The 24,345-nt window shown below is 39.3% G+C and overlaps 1 protein-coding gene across 6 annotated transcripts in view; it reads right to left on the bottom strand.

Annotated features, from left to right (window-relative positions):
• LOC126278359 (1,5-anhydro-D-fructose reductase-like) overlaps positions 1–22,049 on the bottom strand; it is a 129,301-nt gene extending 107,252 nt beyond the window's left edge. The window contains exons 1-2 of one of the 6 annotated variants that reach the window (XM_049978420.1): positions 22,031–22,049; positions 19,928–19,984 (exon numbers count right to left, since the gene is read on the bottom strand). The gene's annotated coding sequence lies outside the window, so the exon portion shown is untranslated. Of the gene's footprint in view, positions 1–19,927; positions 19,991–21,300; positions 21,895–22,030 lie in introns of those variants that run through there. The other 5 variants (XM_049978419.1, XM_049978417.1, XR_007550694.1 and 2 more) reach the window with 5 other exon arrangements.
• Positions 22,050–24,345: the final 2,296 nt, after the last annotated feature.

Raw genomic sequence — 24,345 nt, 5'->3', positions numbered from 1 at the left:
GGATATCATCTTGAAAAGAGGTTATAAGATGAACATTACAAAAGCTAAAAGAAGGGCAATGAATTTAAGTCAAATTAAATCAGGTGATGCCAAGGGAATTATATTCAGTTAATTAAAACACTCAACACTGTAGATGTGAAAATTAGGAATTTGTTAGCATTGAAAATAAATTTAAGTGTCAGAAAGTATTTGTCAGATGTGTAGCCTAGCCTGGATGATAAACAGTACAGACAATGAGAGAACAGCAACATTTGTACTCTGCTCTACACCAGAATACGAGATGTAAAGATGGGTTGGCTGAGCTCACAGAAAATGTACAGGGGTCCACCATCACAGATCCCTGTGGTTATTGTATCAAAAGGGTAACAACATGGGAGCCATGTATGTAAATCCAAATAAGTTCTTAAGCAATAAATGCCTGGGTAAGGATGGTCTTCATTTAAACAGATTAGGATCAAAAATTCTTAAATGTTTGCTGATACTTGAAAAATTCTGAATAATGGGGGAAACTTATAAGGAATGATGGGGATTAGAAACAGTGTTTGGTAACTAAAATGGCAAGACCGAAATGGTAACCCAAGAAAAAAAATACTGCTTGAAATCATAAATAAGAAATAATGTTCCTACATAATGCACTGGAATATAAATGGTCAAGTGCTGAGTCTTGAAAGGAGGGTATAAGATGAACATCAACAAAAGCAAAACGAGGATAATGGAATGTAGTCGAATTAAGTCGGGTGACGCTGAAGGAATTAGATTAGGAAATGACACACTTAAAATAGCAAAGGAGTTTTGCTATTTGGGGAGCAAAATAACTGATTACAGTCGAAGTAGAGAGGATATAAAATGTAGACTGGCAATGGCAAGGAAAGCGTTTCTTAAGAAGAGAAATTTGTTAACATCGAGTATTGATTTAAGTGTCAGGAAGTCGTTTCTCAAAGTATTTGTATGGAGTGTAGCCATGTATGGAAGTGAAACATGGACGGTAAATAGCTGAGACAAGAAGAGAATAGAAGTTTTAGAAATGTGGTGCTACAGAAGAATGCTGAAGATTAGATGGGTTGATCACATAACTAATGAGGAGGTATTGAGTAGAATTGGGGAGAAGAGGAGCTTGTGGCACAACTTGACTAGAAGAAGGGATCGGTTGGTAGGACATGTTCTGAGGCATCAAGGGATCACCAGTTTAGTATTGGAGGGCAGCATGGAGGGTAAAAATCGTAGAGGGAGACCAAGAGATGAATATGCTAAACAGATTCAGAAGGATGTAGGTTGCAGTAGGTACTGGGAGATGAAGAAGCTTGCACAGGATAGAGTAGCATGGAGAGCTGCATCAAACCAGTCTCAGGACTGAAGACCACAACAACAAGTGCTGACTTTCAAAACAAAAGTCATAAAATGGATGAATTACAAATTATTATTTCTTAGTGTAAAAATGTCAAAGTTATTTGCCTCAATGAACATTGACTTTCATCTGATAATATTAAAATTTTTAACAAAATCGAAAATTTTGAAGTAGCAAACAGCTTTTTTAGACGTGAGAAATCACATGGAGGCTCTTGCATACTTACACATTCTGATATAAAATATGTAATAAGAAATAGTTTTAATAATTTGAATGAAGATAGTATATTTGAGAGCTGCTGTATCAAGTTAAGGGACCTAAATATCATAGTACTTTCCATTTACAGAGTACCAGAGAAAGCTACAATTGAAGCTTTTCTGGCCAAATTTCAGTGCCTCCTTGCAAATCTAAACAAGGAAAAGGAAAAATGATTGTAATAACTGCCAACTTCAAACATTAATATCCTAGGTGAAAGCAATGACGAGTCCAAATTCGCTGACACAGTGAAAAGTTTTGGCTTCAAAGTAAACTTTACGCAAGCCACTAGGGTAAATGCATAGTCAGCCACCTGTATTGATAATATCCTAACCAACTATGTGTTTGAAAATGTCCATAAATTTTGCTTAGATCTAGGAATCTCTGACCACTCTACATTATTCACTGAACTACCAAAAATTAACAATGAAATTCCATGTGACAGAAAAAAAGGAACTTCAATGAAAAAATTTAACTGTATTTATAAATAAGTTAAGAGACATTGAATGGCTTTATGACAGCTGTATTTCAAGTAGAAGTAACTTTAACAAATTTTTAAGCAGTTTTCTTAGGGTGTTTAATGAAACTTTACCACACAGTACCATATGCAACAAAATCACTGGTAAATTTAAAAGGATAACTCTGGGTATAAAAATTTCTATTGCTGGGGAGAGGCAACTACATAATGAACTGAAATATAATAAAAACAGGTATTTTACTGAATATGTTAGACATTATAAAGCTACCTTCAAAACAGTCATGAAAGCACCCAAACAATAAGTTCATTTCACAACATAAAAGTAAAACAAAAGCAATATGGTCTGTTGTCAAATCAGAGTTAGGTGTTGGAATTAATAGAAACAAAATATCTAGGATTAAAGTAAATGATAGCCTTATTGTAAATCCAGCTCAAATACTGGAGTGTTTAAATGAATTCTTCATAAAGGGGGCAAAGTCAGATGTTGATATAGTAGAGTAACAGAGTAAAGTTAACTCCTTTGGACTCCAGCAAGGAGCTGAGTATCTCACAGATTTTAAAAAAGTCTCAATATAGCACACAGAAAATATTATATCATCATTAAAAAATAAAAACTCAGCTGGGTGGTATGGGATACCAAATAAAGTGATTAAAGCAGTGTACCACATAATAGCACCTTCACCAACTAAAATAATTAACCAATCTTTTGAACAAGGATGCTTTCCTGATGTGCAGTTAACCAATGAGGGAATGTTGTGATCAGTCTTGTATGGTGGATTTTCTGGGCTTTGCCCATAAATGCAACTTTGAACAGATGAACTGTGTGGTATCATAGGCTGATCCTTTGATCAAAGACATGGCTGCTGCATTACCATCAGACAAGGAGGAGAACTCTAGAGATTTGGAATTGTCAGTCCCTGAATTAAATAAGACTGCAAATATTGGCAAAATGTTTGAGGTGCCTGCACCAGCTCAAAATGCGTTTCATGATAAGTGGCAAATAGCTCAGCACTCCACTGCGAACTGACAAGTTAGCCCACTATGAATCAAGGAAATATTTTTTGCTCCCAAGTAGACTTCAATAGACTTACTACACAGACACAAGCTTGTTGGGCATCTTCATGTAGACCATGTTCTTTAGATAATAAGGAAATTACCTCCACAGCATTGGATTCGCCCCGTTGATGCTCAAGTCTTGTCCAGACCGTTGGATGCACCACAAGCATTGCCTGTGTCCACATTTCTTCAACACGTTGGGCCTTTCACAGGTGAGGGCATTTATCAGGAGTTTACTTGAGCAGGTAAACAGTGCTGTGAGCCAATGTGCCAGTCTTCACCAATACACTGAGGATAACAAAACCTGACCAAATGTAGGTGTTTGCTTTAACTCTAGCTCCAGCAAAACCAGGCCAAACACCTAATAAACTCCTTACTGAGTTGGATATCAACAATACCATGGGTCAATTCCAGGTGGATAGGGCACTGTAGTTTCTCAGATTAATTAGGAATCCTACCAGTATTTGAACTTTCTGTCTGCAGCCATTGCAGCAGTAGGTTATTGCATATATCTGGCAAAAAGTCCCTTTGCAAGGGCAAATGACTGCATGGGCAAATCATTTTGTTGGTCATAAGCTTGCCAAAGCTGTAAATATTTTTGGCTTAGATGCATTTGCAGCATTTGTTTTCCAAGTACTGGATGAGTTGAATCTGGTATTCACTTTGGTACCATTCCTGGATTGTTGTTAGGGAACTATAAGCAGTCATTCCAACCATTGTAGAGTTGGGCCAAAGAGTTTGAAGTGCATATTTCATTCAAGCAGTCCACTGTGACTATATTTTGTCGCATATGGCTGGTTCCATTCACAACACATGATGCAGTGAAGAATGAGTTAAACAAGTTACAGGAATTGGGGGTCATTACAACACTGGTTTGAAGGATGTAAACTTACAGTTACAACAGACATGTACAAAGTCCTGGTACTAAATAAACCTTTTGGAACATACCAATACGAGAGTCATATCAGCAGAGTCAAGTGATTGACCAGAGTGTCTCCCAGGTGGATCAGACCAAGAGTTAGACAATTACTTTGCTTTGAAACATAGGATGAATGTTGTTCAGAGAACAGTATTATGGTATACAGAGGATGCTGAATGTTGCTTGATTGTTCCACCTCCACTCCGTGGCTGCACCGTTCAGATGCTACATACTTCCTGTTGGGTGATGGCGAGGATGAAAGCCTTAGCTAGGCACCACATTTAGTAATCTGGGATAGATGGCGTAACTGGGAAAGCTATCATTTTCACCACAGAAGCGGCCTGGCACACCTTAATATCTGACAAGGGACATCACTTTGTTTCAGCAGAATCTGAGGCATTCTGCCAAAACAATGGCATGCAGCGTCTCACCACTGCCCCTTTCTACTCAGCGTCAAACTCTGAAGAAGAGCACATGGTCAGGCCCTCAAGTCACAATTGGGGAAGACACCGGCATCAGCAGCCACTAACGAGGCTTCACCAGTGTTTCTCGCTACCTATTGCACCACCCTAGTCAACGGATGAAGCCTTCCTGAAGTACTGCATGGGCGCAGGCTGTATGTGTTCCTGGATTTGCTGCAGCTTGTTTCATGGAATACAAAACCTAGTTACCCATCTAACTACCAGCAGGGTGCAGCCAAGTGGGTTTACATTTTCAGCCAGAAGCTGTGTTTGATGTCAGACATTATTCTCGGGCACAAGGGTGTCAAATGTCCCTTGTTGTGATCAGGCAGAGCACCCGATCCATCATGGAAACCAGTTGTGACCACAACATATACAGGAGTCAACTCCATTCTTAGAGCCAGCGCAACGAACTTACAGTCCCATCTCTTTTGGCAGCCATGTTTTCAGGCCATCCCCACAGACTGCCAGTACTCCTTGGTTCTCATCCGAGACACAGTCAGTGTTGTTACAAACTGTGCCCACACCAACATTACCATCAGCACCAGTGTTTGCGTGTGAGTTAATACTGAAAGAGGGCTTCCTTTTAACTATACCTACAAATACATCCCCACTGGAAATTTTTAACTTTTTTTGAGCCGTACGGGTTCCTTTACACAGGATGTTTGTTGTGACTGAAGACACTTAAATTGCTGTAAAACTACATGTTGGATTAAAAAGTTGTAATTCCTATTTGTTCGTCTCGGAGGGGGACATCCAATGACATCACACTCAATCCCACACCCCACCCTGAGTGTGGGTGGTGGGGGATAACTTTGAAGTCTTCAATTGGAAGCCCCGATTTTTACTGTCGATTAATTCTACGTCAAAATCCACATACGTTTTGTCTGAAGCATTTTCTTCATTTTGCCACAGGCGGAGCTTTAATTGGAGTAATACAGTGGGTATACAATAGTAATTTATGACACCTACTCAACGGCCCTTGAATATCAAATGGCATATAGGACCCCACCACCGTGCGTCAAGAGTGAGAAAGGCCAGGATTTTATAACTTCTAATTGGAAACCCCATCCACAACATCGTATTTCTCCAACATATCAAACAGGACACTACTCAGCCCACCACTGTGGCTGTGGTTCGAGGCACATCCTACTCTACTTTTCCAATTAAAGTAAGTGCTCAAATATAGCACCGCCAACTCTAGTACACTTAGTGGTCCGCTTTTCAAATGACAGTACACAGGACAAAAGCTCATCTGCAGGAATATCAGCACAGGCATTTCTCATGCGGTCAAGTATACTTTCACAGCCTTTTGGCACTTGCTGGTACACCTTATCTTTTAAATATCCCCACAGAAGGAAATCTGGCGACATCAAATCTGGCAACCTAGCAAGCCAATTAATAGGGCTACCTCTGCTGATCCATCAAACAATGTAAATGTGGTCTAATACCTCCCATGCTTCATTTGTGTTACATGCTGGGCAACCATCATACTGAAACCACATACAGGGTACGTTCCGAAAGTAATGCAATTGAATTTCCCGCGCCGCTCCTAGTAGTCGGAGTGGGAGCGAGCCACATGGAGTAGGTGGGGGGGACGCTAAGCTTTGCCGCGAAACCGGTTTCAGTGCTCTCCGAGCTGTGGAAGCGGCAGGACGTCTGTTACTGTAAACCTCTGCGCGCCGACCGTGTCACGGAAAAAATGGAATCGACGATCGAGCAACGTTACACGATTAAGTTTTGTGCTAAACTGAACAAATCTTTTGAGGAGACTAACAAAATGATTCGTGAGGCTTACGGGGACTCTGCTCTGTCCTACTCTCAAGTTTCGAGGTGGTTAAAGGCCTTTAAGGAAGGCTGGGAAGAGGTTCACGACGAACAACACTCTGGGCGGCCGTCAACCAGCAAAACCGACAACAATGTGGCTCGTGTGCGACAACTGTTGGACTCTGACCGTCGATTGAGTATCAGGATGGTTGCCAATGAACTGAACTTGTCGTCTACTGTTGTTTTTCGCATTGTTACTGAAGATTTAGTGATGAGGAAAGTGTGCGCCAAGCTCGTGCCCAAGGTGTTGTCAGACGACGAAAAGACCAACCGAGCGGAAATTTCAAGTGAACTTTTGCAACGTGTTGAAATTGAACCTGATTATTTGGACAACGTCATCACTGGTGATGAAACCTGGGTTTTTGATTAAGTCAGCCCTGAAAGGAACCCGTTTTTCGTCCATAGACGAGATCCAATCCGCCGTGACGAAGACCTTGTGAGAGGTCCCAGAAGACGCCTTCCAGGGCGCGTACCGGTCATGGCAGAGTCGCTGGAAAAAATGTGTAGAGGCCCAAGGACAGTACTTTGAAGAATTTTAAGTGTTTGTGCAAATCTGTTCAATAAATTACTTAAAAAAAAAAAAAAAAAAAAAAAAAAAAAAAAAAAAAAAAGCATTACTTTCGGAACGCACCCTGTACATTGTCAAATGTCCAGGGCACCATCCGGCAATAGTGCAGGAAGTTTCTGTTCCAAAAATGTCCAATACTTGCATTCATTCAACATGTTGTCCATAAAATGTGGACCAATGAGTTTGTTCCCCATAATGCCACGCCATACGTAACTGAACAAGGACATTGATCAATTTGCCGTAACCAGTGGGAGTTGCCTACACTCCACTAATGCATATTAAGCTGATTAATGCTACCACAATTTGTGAATGTAGACTCATTGGACAATAGTACCTTGGCAAAGAACGTGGAGATCATTAGCATTTGTTGACATGCCCATTCATAAAACACTACCTGGTTATGGAAACCGGTACCATGAAATTCTTGATGCACTGACACGTGGTATTGATGACACTCATGACATAGGCAATACTGTGACATTCCTACCTACAGCCATACTAGAATCACAGTATATTTGCCAGGCACTTATCCATGGGTTGTGGTGCACTGTCACAAGTACAGCTACTTCCTTAGGTTCTCCTGTAACATGTTTACTTCGATTCCTTTTGCCGGTCTGTATGCTGCCATAATACATAAAGCTGTTCACAACTTTGTAAAAGAACAAATGAGAGTGAACTTTCTCTAGATAATGCTCTGTGTACAATGCAACAGCAGCCTCAATATTTCTCCTACATTCTCCTTAACTCAAGACCTTTTCAATTTTTTCTTCTGTGGTTGCAACATTCATCGTCAACTTGCACATCTGTTCTCCAAATGATAGGTAGGGGTGCAGGCATAAACACTGCAAAAGTATTGTATTGTTTAGAGCTGCTATCTGTTCTACATCTACACGATATGTGAGTCTCGGTCGCAGTGGGCTGCCTGTTATGATAGAGAATAGTTTGCACCGAGGACACAGTGGCGCGTCGGGTAGTCCCCTGTTCGATATGTCTCAGGAATACAAAGTTGCAAATGGTGTTTCCAATTAGAAGTTTTGAAATCCTGGACTGTCCCACCCTCATAGACGGAGTTGGGATGTCACCTGCCACTGAGCAGCATGTCACAAATTACGATTGTGTACTCATTTCTATACCTCTGGAAATACCACCTGTGGAAAACAAAGAAATTGCTTCATACAAAATGTATGTAAGCTTTACCATAGAATGAAAACATGCAAAAAAAGGGGGGAGTGGCAGGGGGGGGGGGTTCCCACTGACAATTTCAAAGTTGCCACCCACGCGCAGGGTGGCGTGGCAGGTCAAGTGTGGTACTGTTGGGCAACTTTTTTTGATCCAATGTATCGTTTTCAAGATATTTCAATGTCTTCAATTACAATGAACACCCTGTATACTACCTTGTCGGACAGTGACATGCAGTTAATAGTATGTGATGACTTCATTGTAGTATTTGTAAAGTATTACGAGAGGAAAAATGATCTGGAAACTTTACCTGAATCTTAAAATCTCTGCTCAGTAACTTATTTTCCCATATGGGTGGATAAAACAGTAGGGGTCAACTGAAATCTGTGGTATCACCCGTCTGCTTTGTTTCATGATGTAACTGTCTTCCAATATGCACATCATGGTGGCACAGCATATTTAGAAGTAATTTTAGTTTGAAGAGAGCATGTTTCAGTATGTGGTGGCACTCTCTAGTGTGGGATGTTTATGTTTCTAAATTGTCTGTGGGAGATATTAGTGATTTATTCGACTCCATGAGTGCTGTTTGTAAGAATAATACTGGAGCGGGTTATTTTGGTATTGGCAGTTTTAGAGTTTGAAATTATTAGAACCAAGTGTTGTTTGTGGCTGGAGATTTAATTTTAGTTTCATTTTTTGTTAGTTATGCATATGACAATGAAGTTCGCAAATAGGTCCTTGCATACCACAGTAGGGGTGCATGTAGAACCACAATTAAATTCAAACAGTTATTCAATTTAATGCACAGTATGTAAGTGTTACATTATACAGAAGCTACCAGATTGACCAAAGTTGTTGCATCCCAGATCACAGATCAGCATGTGGGGCACTGTAGGCAGGATAACTCACAGCATTCTATGTGGAGGGATTCCTGGTTTGAGAACTCTTGGCTGGTCATTCGAGAGACTGTGCTGATGATATATTACTTCTGCTATTGCTAAATTTGTGTGTTGAGTGACTTGTTGGTAGGTTAAGATTCTTTCTTTCTTTCTTTCTTTCTTTCTTTCTTTCTTTGTGTGTGTGTGTGTGTGTGTGTGTGTGTGTGTGTGTGTGTGTGTGTGTGTTTTTTATGTACATAATTGTGTGTTCCATGTAAATCAAAATAGGTGTTAATGCAATTTTTTATGAATTTTTGGGTTGTGTTGCTAATTACTGAAAATTATATTGGCTTATGAAGTCTGTTTTACCAACATTGAAGGGGTTAGCATTTCGAATTTTTTTTCTTTTTGGTTAGTGTAGAATTCATTTCAGCTCTATACATCCAGTGAAGTGTTGGAGACCTGATTTGTCAAGTTGCGTGTGGTTCTGTGTTATAATGGATTTCACTGGAGCTACATAGGTCAAGTGAAATTTCTGGTGTTGAGTTTTGGAACTATTTTGGGTTCATGGTAGCATGGACTTTGTTCAAGTTCTATAGGTCAAGGGAAATTTATGACAGCACGTTCTTCTAGGTTTTCTTTAATTGTTGTTTGGTTGATTGCCGAGTGTTTCATTCACTTGATATTTGTGTTAATATTTGTTTTGGTATGTCTTCACTATTAGGACTGGCATACAATTAGTTCGTCCCCATTGAAAATCACCTAATTCTCGCAACTGCCCCACCAGTTTTATTATGTTACTGCAATTAAATACTTCTCGTATTATTTGAGTCTGTTCACATGTGTAAAGAGTGACATTTTGTATATGCTTTAAATATGAATGTCCACCATCTTGATGACATTATGGGTCAAAGCTGACAATAGGATATTGCAATTCTCGATTTTGCAGATAGCTGACTCCAATATATATTTTTTTTTTTCCTTTGATGAAGCGCAAAGCAAGAAAATAACTATAGGCTCAGTAAAAAGTACTTTCTCTGATCATGTTGCACAGTTAATGCAGATAAATAGGAGAGTGGCTTGTAGTATATTCTCCTCACTGGAAATCAGTTAAACCAATTAATGACTCCTCCACAACAATTTTTTAAAGAACAGTTCACAAGAGATGAACTGCAAATAAAATTTACAGTGAACCAAATGTTGATGTAAAATTTCATCAATACATGATTAATTCATATCATTATTTGAAAAGAGCTTCTATCATAAAGTAATCAGAAAGAACATCAAATGTCCATGTAAAGGAACATATCTCACTAGAGGGATTAAGCATCTTGTGAAAGGAAAAGGGAAATTTATTTGTTGGCAAGAAAAAGTTAACATACTGCAGTAGTTGCACATTATAAAAACTGCTCAAAATTTCTAACAAAAGTTATTAAAAAATCAAAAAACATGCACATTATGTCAGAACTCAGTAATTCTGACATCATCCTTAAGTCTAGTGAAACAAAAGAGGGGACAACAGGCCACAGAACAGGGTAACATCACAACTGATTTATATGGAAGTGTTATAAATAATCAGTCTTAGGTATCATGTAGGTTTAATATTCATTTCTTAAACATAGCAGAAAGTTTAGGGACAAGCACTGCAAGAGAAAAATCAAAGCAATATATTGAAAAAACTTTATATATAGAAAATTCGGTCATATGGATGTCTAATTCACTTCTGAAATTAAACCTCTATGTCCCAGCATCCTATTTAGAGGAAAGTACACACATTTATTTTATGATTCTGTAATTATTATTTTCTCATTATTAGCACTCTACCTCATTTATTGATGCTTTTTAAAATGAATTTATGCTTACTGAAAATTAAAAACAATAAATTCTACCCTTAATTACTTATTGAATACCGAGGGACACATTTTTCATTATTACAAGTATTTACATTATTGATTGTGTGCCCATACCCAGTTTTATATATATATATATATATATATATATATATATATATATATATATAAAACAGAAAGAAACTTCCACATGGGAAAAATATATTAAAAACAAAGATTCCAAGACTTACCAAGCGGGAAAGCGCCGGCAGACAGGCACATGAACAAAACACACAAACACACACACAGAATTACGAGCTTTCGCAACTGGCAGTTGCTTCGTCAGGAAAGAGGGAAGGAGAGGGAAAAATGAAAGGACGTGGGTTTTAAGGTAGAGGGTAAGGAGTCATTCCAATCCCGGGAGCGGAAAGACTTCCCTTAGGGGAAAAAAAGGACAGGTGTACACTCGCGCACACACACACACACACACACACACACACACACACACATATCCATCCGCACATACACAGACACAAGCAGACATATTCAATATGTCTGCTTGTGTCTGTGTATGTGCGGATGGATATGTGTGTGTGTGTGTGTGCGCGAGTGTACACCTGTCCTTTTTTTCCCCTAAGGGAAGTCTTTCCGCTCCCGGGATTGGAATGACTCCTTACCCTCTACCTTAAAACCCACATCCTTTCATTTTTCCCTCTCCTTCCCTCTTTCCTGACGAAGCAACTGCCAGTTGCGAAAGCTCGTAATTCTGTGTGTGTGTTTGTGTGTTTTGTTCATGTGCCTGTCTGCCGGCGCTTTCCCGCTTGGTAAGTCTTGGAATCTTTGTTTTTAATATATATATATATATATATATATATATATATATATATATATATATATATATATATATATATAGTTTTTGAAGAAACTTAGATAGTAAAATGGCCAAGAAACCATTTGTATTATCTAAAGAGGGTTGCTTACATCCTAGCAACCGTAGGGATATAACTCCCTTTCCGCAGAGATTATTAGTGATTTGTCTTTGAATAAGGGGATTTAAAGTGGATTATATAGGTTTAGCTATTATTTACAAATTATAAATATGTTGTCTTTCAGTAAATAATAGAGATCCAGATGGACCGAGGAATTTACACATACCTTTTCCTAAGTTAGTGCAAATTTGTTATAATTTCATTTCACAAAAATTATTTCATTTATGTTATCATGGCCTTCAGATGATATCAATATCCCAATGAAGAAGAAATAGTAAACAGTGATGCACTCTATAACGATTGGATGATCAGGACCTTACTGATATAACCGCATGCCCACCTGAAGTACACTGTTTGGCTGATGAAGAAGAGTGTCCCAATGATGCTGTTGGAACTGTAGAAGTTTCTGAGGTGCCAAGGAGTACTGAATTGTGATGAAATGAGAGTCAGATATTACAGACAATTTGGTTTGAAACTGTTTATCCATGGAACACCTATTGGATTTGGCTATAAGTTGTGGCCTCTTTGTGGAGCAAGAGGGTACTGTTTCAAATTTTATTTGTAGTGTGGAACAGATTCAGCACATACTGTAAGGGATGACCTACTGTTGGAATGGAGAGTAGTCCTAAACATGCTGGATGGAATTCAAAAGCCAAATAACCAATGTGTGTACTTCGATAATTTCGTCAACAGTAAATATCTTCTGATTTAGTTCAGAAATCTGCATTATCATGCAAATGGGACTGTTACAGAGAATTGAGTTGGTGACTGTCCTTTCCACGGTATCAAGGAACTGGAAAAGACAGCTCAAAGTGAATATGACTATCAGTTTGACAGGAATGATGATGTCTTATTCGTTAGATGCATGACAAGTGTGCTATAATTGATACAAATTTTGACAGAGTTGGACATCTGCGAGTAGGTACCAGGTACAGTAGGCAAGTAAAAAGGAGAAAAGCCAGAACAACTACTGCTTTGAAGTTGTATAATGCATACAATGTAGGAGTTTACCACCATGCCTGATTCCCATTACCCAGAGGGAATATACAGAAATCAGAGGATGGGAATATACAGAAATTAGAGAGGAAAACAGTCTTGGGTACTATTTACACATATGCTGGAAATGACCCGGTTAAATTTCTGGCTCCTCTAGAGACCACTACATGGGAAAAATGCACTGAATTTACTGTTTTTTAGACTTGTTATAGCAGTTAAATACCTGAAACTGGATATTGGAAGGAAAAAATTTGGACATCCATTGGAATCTCCAAGTAGTTAGTTGAGAGTGATAATGGACATCAGATCTGATGGAATTGGTCACAAAATTAATCAAAAAAACACACAAAGAAGATGTATAAGAGTTGAACGCAATGGAAACCAAAAACATAATGTGTTAAATGCAATCTGACATTTAGTATAAGGTGTTTTGTGCCGTATCATAACAAACAGTTCAGACTTCAATACAGTTCAGTATGCTACATCGCTACTCTTAGATCCAATTGTCCTATTTAGAGGATGGCTGCAATATGAGTATGTACAAATATTCTTAGGTTATTTTGTACGTACTGTGATTCATACAGTGTAGACATTGGAAAGAATGAATAAAAATTTCAGATTTCAAAAATTAATCACACAGTGCTTAATGGGTTAAGAAAATTAGATATTCTATCAAAAATAAAAGCTCATCTTTATGGTGATTTCAAGAGAATACTAAAAAGATCTGTTCTGATTTAATAAGTGCTGCTGTTTCTTAAAAAACATATAACTCATCACTAACTCGGGGTATTTTTCCAGTTAGAACAAGCAACAATAGTATCCTCAATAAATTACAGTTAGGATTTAAGAAGAGTTGCTTAACTCACAATGCCATTTACATTTTACAAACAAGAAATTACAAAATAGTAACAGCTGGTATTTTTTTGTGAATTATCTGATGCATTTGGCTGTGTAAATTACAATATTCTCACAAATAAACTTTAGTTTTATGGAATTGATAGTGTCGTTGTGTGGTCTTCAGTCCAGAGACTGGTTTGATGCAGCTCTCCATGCTACTCTATCCTGTGCAAGCTTCTTCATCTCCCAGTACTTACTGCAACCTACATCCTTCTGAATCTGCTTAGTGTATTCATTTCTTGGTCTCCCTCTACAATTTTTACCCTTCATGCTGCCCTCCAATACTAAATTGGTGATCCCTTGATGCATCAGAACATGTCCTACCAACCGATCCCTTCTTCTAGTCACGTTATGCCACAAATTTATCTTCTCTCCAATTCTATTCAATATCTCCTCATTAGTTATGTGATCTACCCAACTAATCTTATTCTCTTCTTGTCTAAACTATTTATCGTCCACATTTCACTTCCATACATGGCTACATTTCATACAAATACTTTCAGAAGCAACATCCTGACATTTAAATCTATACTCGATGTTAACAAATTTCTCTTCTTCAAAAACACTTTCCTTGGCATTGCCAGTCTACATTTTATATCCTATCTACTTCGATAATCATCAGTTATTTTGATCCCCAAATAGCAAAACTCATTTACTACTTCATGTGTCTCATTTCCTAATCTAATTCCCTCAGCATCACCCGACTTGATTCGACTACATTCCATTATCCTCATTTTGCTTTTGTTGATGTTCATCTTATATCCCCCTTTCAAGACACTGTCCATTCCGTTCAGCTGCTCTTCCAGGTCCTTTGCTGTCTCTGACAGAGAGTATTCCAGTCAACATTGTCAAAAGCTTTCTTTAAGTCTACAAATGCTAGAAACGTAGGTTTGCCTTTCCTTAATCTATTTTTTAAGATAAGTCAGACAAGACTTTTGGTCAGGCGAATACAGGGTTATAAATACAAAATCAAATAAGGGTAATGCAGGAGTAGGTTTAATAATGAATAGGAAAATAGGAATGTGGGTAAGCTACTACAAACAACATAGTGAACACATTATTGTGGCCAAGATAGATACGAAGCCCAGGCCTACCACAGTAGTACACATTTACATGCCAACTAGCTCTCCAGATGACGAAGAAATTGAAGACATGTATGATGAAATAAAAGAAATTATTCAGATAGTGAAGGGAGACGAGAATTTAATAGTCATGGGAGACTGGAATTCGGTAGTAGGAAAAGGGAGAGAAGGAAACATAGTAGGTGAATATGGATTGGGGGGGGGGGGGGGGGGGGGAGAAATGAAAGAGGAAGCCACCTGTCAGAATTTTGCAAAGAGCACAACTTAATCATAGCTGAAGATACTGACAGGTTTCAGATAGATTATATAATGGTAAGACAGAGATTTAGGAACCAGGTTTTAAATTGTAAGACATTTCCAGGGGCAGATGTGGACTCTGACCACGATCTATTGGTTATGAACTGTAGATTAAAACTGAAGAAGCTGCAAAAAGGTGGGAATTTAAGGAGATGGGACCTGGATAAACTGAAAGAACCAGAGATTGTACAGAGTTTCAAAAGCATAAGGGAACAACTGACAGGAATGGGGGAAAGAAATAGAGTAGAAGAAGAATGGGTAGCTTTGAGGGATGAAGTAGTGAAGGCAGCAGAGGATCAAGTAGGTAAAAAGATGGGGCTGGTAGAAATCCTTGGGTAACAGAAGGAATATTGAACTTAATTAATGAAAGGAGAAAATATAAAAATGCAGTAAATGAAGCAGTCAAAAAGCAATACAAACGTCTCAAAAATGAGATCGACAGGAAGTGCAAAATGGCTAAACAGGGATGGCTAGAGGACAAATGTAAGGATGTAGAGGCTTGTCTCACCAGGGTAAGATAGATACTGCCAACAGGAAAATTAAAGAGACCTTTGGAGATAAGAGAACCACTTGTATGAATATCAAAAGCTCAGATGGAAACCCAGTTCTAAGCAAAGAAGGGAAAGCAGAAAGGTGGAAGGAGTATATAGAGGGTCTATACAAGGGCGATGTATTTGAGGACAATATTATGGAAATAGAAGAGGATGTAGATGGATATGAAATGGGAGATATGATACTGCGTGAAGAGTTTGACAGAGCACTGAAAGACCTGAGTCGAAACAAGGCCCCGGGAGAAGACAACATTCCATTAGAACTAATGACAGCCTTGGGAGAGCCAGTCCTGGCAAAACTCTACCATCTGGTGAGCAAGACATATGAGACAGGCAAAATACCCTCAGACTTCAAGAAGAATATAATAATTCCATTCCCAAAGAAAGCATGTGTTGACAGATATGAAAATTACCGAACTATCAGTTTAATAATCACGGCTGCAAAATACTAACGCAAATTCTTTACAGACGAATGGAAAAACTAGTAGAAGCCAACCTCAGGGAAGATCAGTTTGGATTCCGTAGAAATATTGGAACACGTGAGGCAATACTGACCCTATGACTTATCTTAGAAGTGAGAGTACGGAAAGGCAAACCTATGTTTTTATCATTTGTAGACTTAGAGAAAGCTTCTGACAATGTTGACTGGAATACTCTCTTTCAAATTCTGAAGGTGGCAGGGATAAAAAACAGGTATTAAAATACATGGAGAAGAAATAAAAACTTTGAGGTTTGCCAATGACATTGTAATTCTGTCAGAGACAGCAAAGGACTTGGAAGAGCAGTTGAACGGAATGGATAGTGTCTTGAAAGGAAGCTATAAGATGAACATCAACAAAAACAAAACGAGGATAATGGAATGTAGTCGAATTAAGTAGGGTGACGCTGAGGGAATTAGATTAGGAAATGACACACTTAAAGTAGTAAAGGAGTTTTGCTATTTGGGGAGCAAACTAACTGATGATGGTCGAAGTAGAGAGGATATAAAATGTAAACTGGCAATGGCAAGGAAAGCATTTCTATGGACGATAACTAGTTTGGACAAGAAGAGAATAGAAGCTTTCGAAATGTGGTGCTACAGAAGAATGCTGACAATCATTGCACAGTTTTTTACATTAGTGTGACTACCAACCAGCTGTCCACCAGATGAATGGCCACCACCAAACTACATCCAAGGGCAAAGTACACCACCCTCTGGCACAGCACACAACTACACGTAACACACTTGATTTCAATGGCTGCTTCACTACCCAAGACATATTAATCCTTCCCTCCACTGTACAGATGGGAGTTATCCTCACACCACAACATTCTCCGCTCGCATAACTGTCCCGGCCTCAACCTACCCTAACATGCTGTCCCCACACTCTCCACCCAACAGTTGCCAGCACCTCTCTCCTATAATCTCCTCTTAATTCTTGTCTCCCAAACTCTGCCAATGCACCCACTCATCTTTCCCCATTCCTCTCCTTTTTCACTCCTCCTTTCCCCACTTCCCTCCACAACAACTTCTTGACGATGCACCTGTTGGCATTCTAAAATTGTGCCTGTCTACAACTTGATATATCTTGCTTCCTTACGGTAATTAGCAATCTGTCTTTCATTACACTGTTGATATTCCTTCCTGTATAAATCATTATCTTTTTAAAATCTACAAACAATTCAATAATGATAGAATTGTAATTGTAGATGCAAATAGCTTTGGAAGAAGATTTCATATATGCCATGGACTTCACCTCAAATGTAGATGCAAATAGCTTTGGAAGAAGATTTCATATATGCCATGGACTTCACCTCAAATGATCTTAGAAAAAATTGATTTATGCAGTACAACTTTAGTGAAGGGAAAATTAAACAAGCCAAGACCAGCTGTGTTAATGCTAAGTTGGCCTTCAGATTGTACTTTTTTTTTAATAAAGGAAAGTGCAGAGTGTTAATAATCAAAACTAGACTGTGACTCTCTCCAACAAGCTACTAAGGCAACAGATAACATCCACAGTTGTATGTGCACAAAGTGCAGTGGTAACAAAAACGTTATTAAAACAGTGAATGCTCCAAAACCTGCAAGTCGTAAAGTGAATATTAACAGCCCTCTGTATTTTCTATTAGAATGTACAATCAATAAGAAATAAGCTTTGAGAAATCCAGCTGTACTATTTTAATGAACTCAAAAATGTACATCTAATATGTGTTACAGAATGCTGGCTTAAAGCTGATGAAATAAGAGTATCATAAACCATATTACAAACTATAATACTGGCTCGTATTATTTCAGAACTTCCAAAAGGCGTGGTGGTCACTAGATATCAATAAAAGAAGGTACCAGTTCTGTGAACTCATGAAAAACGTATAAAACATTTCACACTCTCAACATCTGGAAAAAAAAAAAAAAAAAAAAAAAAAAAAACCTTTGTCTGCATTTGCATGACACCAGACAGTATTCTATCAATATTCCGAGAGGAGTTTGAGTGAGTAATGAACCTCTACATTATAAAAGCAAAACAATTATATTATTTAGGGATGATGTAAATAAAATAGAAAGAAACTTCCACATGGGAAAAATATATTAAAAACAAAGATTCCAAGACTTACCAAGCGGGAAAGCACCGGCAGACAGGCACAATGAACAAAACGTACAAACACACACACAGAATTACTAGCTTTCGCAACCAATGGTTGCTTCTTCAGGCATGAGGGAAGGAGAGGGAAAGACGAAAGGATGTGGGTTTTAAGGGAGAGGGTAAGGAGTCATTCCAATCTCGGGAGCGGAAATACTTCCCTTAGGGGGAAAAAAGGACAGGTGTACACACACACACACACACACACACACACACACACACATACACACACACACACACACTCTCTCTCTCTCTCTCTCTCTCTCTCTCTCTCTCTCTCTCTCTCTGCTTGTGTCTGTTATTTTATTTTATTTTAGGTGTTCCACAAATTAAGTAGTTACACAAAGCTGTTTAGATAAATTTACACATCTCTAATCTTGGGTAAAGCTCTAAAAGCTCTGCCTCACCTCAGTATGTACCACAGCCACCCTCCATACCTTTCCCCACTGTGTAGCAAAAATTAGCATTATTACTATTTTTAACTAAAGATGTTCCTCAGTTTGGGAATAAGGGAATGATGAGAGTGAGGTTATTAGAGCACAGCCACGAGTTTCAAATTGCCAAGAATACAGCAAGGATCTGGAATGACTAAAGTGTTCAATGCTACTTCGTCAGGTTAACCAGAGACAGTCTGCTTGTGTGTGTGTGTGTGTGTGTGTGTGTGTGTGTGTGTGTGTGTGTGTGTGTGTGTGTGTGTGCACCTGTCCTTTTTTCTCCCTAAGGTTAAGTCTTTCCGCTCCCAGGACTGTAATGACTCCTTACCCTCTCCATTAAAACCCACATCTTTTCGTCTTTCTCTCTCCTTGACTCTCTCCTGAAGAAGCAACCGCTGGTTGCGAAAGCTTGAATTGTGTGTGTCTATCGACCTGCCAGCGCTTTATATATATAGTTGAACCTACTTTGTGGGGTTAATCAACAACCCATATGTACACTCTTTCGTTGTGGTTTCAGGTATTAAAATGCCATCTTCCTTCTGTTTCTTTACCACTGAAAACCAAAGTTACTGTAGTCTTGATATGAACTGATTGTGTAGTGATACATTATGAAACTGTGTGTTTAGCATCTGGGAGTGGGAAATAAACAAACAAAGTAGTGCAAGCCTTTTAGAATATGAACAACTTCATTGCAATGTTTATTGTACACTAAGGATAAACAATTTTCATCTGGTAATTTTGGTTTTGGTTTCCCTACATTACTGCAGTCACAAGCCTGGACGGATTTTACTATAAAAGTCATCAAGATTATCTGCTTCCCCTTTGTCAAACTAGACCTGTATCTAAATGTCTGAATATATGACTTTTTTTTTAATTGCTCTTAAAGTGTAGTATCATGACATGTCCAATATCCTACGGATGACTAAAATAACTACTACAACAACCACCTCTCATGATCTTCACAGCTGTTTAGTAACAGAATCGGGCACACTTTTAAAATGCTTATTTCAGAGCTGTAACCAGTTTCAGGTATTCATGCCTGTCAAGAGCTCCAGAAATATGTTCTAGTGGACAGAAGGTAAATCTTGTTATGGTCTTTATGCTTTGCCACAGCTGCTGCATTGCTAACAGCACACACATTCTAAACACGATTGTGGCAAGCACGACAGACTATAATGTTCGTAATGATAATTTGACATGACGTGCTTAACATTCAATGTTTTTGTCTACATAGCAAAATCGCCAAAGTAAATGTATTGTGTACTTACCTGAATTCTTCAGGTAGGCCTAATTATTCAGATTTAACCTGGTCCATCTTGCCGGGCCTATAGAATTGAACCAAATTCATGAAGCTATTTTAGAGGAATCTGGCTCTGGCTACATAACTTAGGCTATATTGATTTGAAAATTATTTTCTGATACAGAGAATTACATCATCTCACAAAATTTTCTAGACAGCAAAAGAATAGACGTTACCAATGCACTTTACGAATTGTAAATGAACAATAATTGAAAGCTTTGTAACTGTCATGAGTGCAAAATATGCGTGTTTTTTGTGAGAGCCTTTGTTCATACAACATTCCTCATAACAAATTATTTCCCGGTAGCAACAATATCTTTACCGTCCAATGTTGTTCCTGATCACAGTTATTATCTACATGTATGAACTAGCTCCTGCACTCATAAACTGACTATATCCTTGTGCTGGATTTATTTATCTATTTCAGATGGTGTCCAATATAGTTAAAAACAGATACACAAAAAACTGTATGAAGGAAATTTAACAATCAAACAACAATAACTTGAAAGAACAACATCCTGCTGACAGAGCTGCTGAATAGCTTTTACAGATGTTAAATGTGTGGTGATGATGTTCCCCGATTTTCTTAACAGCTGAAAATCAGGACACACCTAATATCAGAATTGAGTTAAATGTCAAATGGCATGTATTTTGCAGAAATAAAATTTACGTAACTGCCAGCCAATGTGTGGATGTACCGCACTCTGGGTGGTTGCAACTTTAGAAAAACAGCAGGTAGAAAGACTCCACAAATACAAAAAAAAGCAATAAAACTCAACTACGTGTTTTTTCATTACTAAATTTTAATTAACATACAAAATGTTACATAGGCAGACACACAAATTAAAATGCCTGAACCAGTGAGAAAACGTAATGATTGCAGGTCCTAACAAAGATTTAGTTTTGATGTATAAAATTTAATAATATTCACTAAAATCTCAGGTCTTTTCTCTCCTAAATTATTTCTTTACTTTGACCAACCACGCCTGCAGATGGAGAAGATTCTGTCAAGAGAAGCAGTGCTGGCAGAGCAAAAAATGATGCAAGATTAGTACTTGTTACTGTTTATAATAAATTTCCCACAGGAATTTAACTATTTAATCATCGATACGGGAAAATAAAAAAAAAACAATTAAACCATATTTTAGCCACTAATCTCCCTAAGATGCCTGAAAAACTTCTGTAATTTACTTTACCCCACACGACTTAACTTGGCACGAAGCTTAGAATGCTACCACTAAACACCACATTGCAAAATTCGTAGATCGTAAAACAAAACTAAGCAATTTCAGAAAACTAGTTGCCATAGTTTAATCAAAACGGACTATGAAACAAACGCACCAATTATTTTCAATACCACGAAAGTAATGTACACACTTTAGCACCCCAAACTTCTGTTAGAAGTACCAACTAGTATTACGTCATTGAACACCACTTAATTGTTATGATAGTCATTCTTGTTTACACATGCCACATGGGTTCCTCTGCCTCAGCAATCTGTCACCAACGTAATGAACGTGATTTCAAAGGGGTAAAGAAAATTGCTTCAACTGTACAAACAATCGCATTCTGCACAACACGAGTGCCAAGAAACAGAGTGAGTCGAAAAGGACTTTACAGCTTTGGAATGATACAGAGATTTATTAAGCTGACTTACAGATCCTACGTCATTTTGTAAGAAAACACATCAAGTGTCAAGTATTATTTCGGTGCGATGTTCTAGGTATGGGTTCATCTAATACACCGTAGGCAATTGGCACATTTCCATACACATGCATAAAAGAATCGGATTCCTGTTATTCTATGTTCGCACTCGCACTTTCGATGAAAGGCGAAACTCTCATTGAGACATTTGACAGCGCCGTCCAGCAACAAAGGCAAGAGCGAAAAGGGATCGAATTGTTTTCGACCAAACACAAAACATTTGCAAGAGTGTAAAGCTTGCATAAGCAACGTTAATAAATGTGCATATAAAGTAGACTATAAATAAAAATATAATTAAAAATTATTCTCGTAGAATTTATCCGGCTTATAATAAGAATTTTGATTTAAAATGTAGGAAGTGCAGTACTGGTAGCTTTTTATACGGAATAAAATATTAATCGCGCAAACACAGTTGACACTCGGCGCGGTGGCTGATGGGATTGACTGTAAATGGAAAATGCCTTTACAGTTGCTCCCATCAGCCATAGCGCCTAGTCTTAAACTTTGATAGCGCGTGTAGTAAACCGGTACCGAGGTTTTTTTTACTGTAAATTGTGGAGACCCTCCACGCCCACACCAGCATGACAGCCAACACAAAAGGTCTACTGCCATCTCTGCATAGCGGTTAGTGTTCACTAAATGAGGTCTTCAAAGGATGAGGGTACTGCGATGTTTGCGTACGTCTGGCTAAGTTGGATTATTAACGCGCGCTGATCTGGAGAGAGACTGGATCGAAAATTGAGCGGAGGGTAGCGCTTTGAAGGGCAGAGGGGAAAAAATGCCGAGGCAAAGGCCAAGGGAAAAAAACTCTGTATAAGTTGGGTCAGATAGTAAGAGCTGTAGTGGATATCTTGCTGCCTGTGGCAGGTCATTCAAGGATGGGTTATATTAATAGCTGGTACCCTGCAAGCGGATACCGTATCAAGTCCATCTGTTCGTCACAAGAGGTCAGTCTGATTCTGTGTGGCAGCACAGCGTGCTGCTGTGTGAGAGCCCCTGCCACGCTGTGTCACTGGTTACTGGGTGTGGGGGAAGTCCCAGGTCATTCATTGGTGGCTGGTAGATGTGCTTCATAGCCAAACGACCGAAGATGTACAGGATTGTAGTGGCACCACTCCCTCTCCATTGGTCGTGCTGAGGGTCTCAGCGAAGACCACGGCCAAGTATCCCCTATGTACAGATGACGTGGCCGATGTCCTTCAGCGTCTTGATCACCGTAACAGCCCACTTATCGTAGTAGAGCTGCTCAGAGTCGACGGATTTCGGTGTTGTTGATGCAGCATCCCTGTTTTTCTTCAGCATATCTGTTGTGCTGTGTTTCTTCACTGGCTGCTCAATTGGGGGAGCAGTGGCAAGTGTAGTCCCTCCTCCCATGGTGTCCACACGAACGTCGTGTGACAGCTGTAAACGCAATTACCACTGCTGGTTGCATGCCCACTCTGTCTTCTCGCCTCTCAGCTCCATCGCCATTTGGCTGCACTTATGGCGTCGTCGTCGTTTTTTCTTGGTTTGTATGTTGAGTTCAGCGAAGTCATCATAGGCAAAGGCCAGGCAGCCACGCCAGTTGGCCACATGTGGCCTTCCACAGTGAGCACAAGTTAGTGCCTCGACTCCTTGTCTGTCACAGGCACTGGTGTTGTGCGCGCCAGTGCACTTGACATACAGCGGTGACTTGCAGCAGTATTTGGCCACATGACCCTCTACTTGACACCTAAAGCACTGGTTTGAGGTCCATACTGAGAGCGAGATCTTTGGCGACCACCAAAAAGTTTCCTTAGCCTGAAGATGTCGCTGCCATCCGCCGTAGTTCACACGGCAATGATGTATAACGTCCATCGTTTCTTGTTCGTCAGGTTGTGCAGCTTTGCAGTTGCACCCCCGAATCAGGCACATAACAGCCCCTCTTGGGTCTTCTTCTCGTCGCAGATTCAAGGCAGCCCCCAGAAGAGAGTCTTGGTCGTCTTCTCGTGGTAGGTGGATCAACGACGTGGGTGGCCAAAGCATTCGAGTGCACGGAGGTTTACCACATTCACTGCCTGCAGCTAGACGATGGCGTCTGAGTTGAGAGACTCTATGCCAACTTCTTCTCTGCAACAGTCAGCTATAACATCATACAGCTCTGTCCACGGCCCTCTGCTCCACTGAAGGTGCAGAGAGGGGACAGGTACTAGAGCATCTTCATGCTTTCATTCCGCATTCCTTGGGGGTTGCAGTGTCTAAAGTTTCTTATCAGCGCCTGTTTTGTATTTCTGGACGTTTCTGCCCATACTGCGGTGTGCGAACACGACAGTTTTTCTGTGTCATAATGACAATGCATGACAATTAGCCTTGTGTTATGCCACAGGTCAAGCAAAGCGTCGAATCTCATGGCAAAGCTCATGTGTCAAGCAGCACCAATGATGCGAACGCCTCCTCTGCTCAAGCAGCAACAATGTGCCATTATTTGTATATACATCAAGAGTGGTACTGTTCAGGCAAACTAAGTTGACTCTTGGCGCGGTGGCTGGTGGAAGCGACCTTAAATAGAAAATGCCATAGATGTGCAAATTTCAAATATATACTTTGGCTTTCTCGAAGGCATCGACAGAGGTCTCTGATGTCAAAATACCGTCGTGACAGTGGCAGCCAGCCTGATAGACAAGTTAAAGCAGAACGACTTTATATGTTCAGCTGGTTCATTTA

This window comes from Schistocerca gregaria, chromosome 6 (assembly GCF_023897955.1).
Source record: "Schistocerca gregaria isolate iqSchGreg1 chromosome 6, iqSchGreg1.2, whole genome shotgun sequence".
In the NCBI taxonomy this organism is placed as follows: Eukaryota; Metazoa; Arthropoda; class Insecta; order Orthoptera; family Acrididae; genus Schistocerca; species Schistocerca gregaria.
The sequence above is the reverse complement of the archived record's forward strand: the minus strand, read 5'-3'. Positions and strand labels throughout refer to the sequence as shown.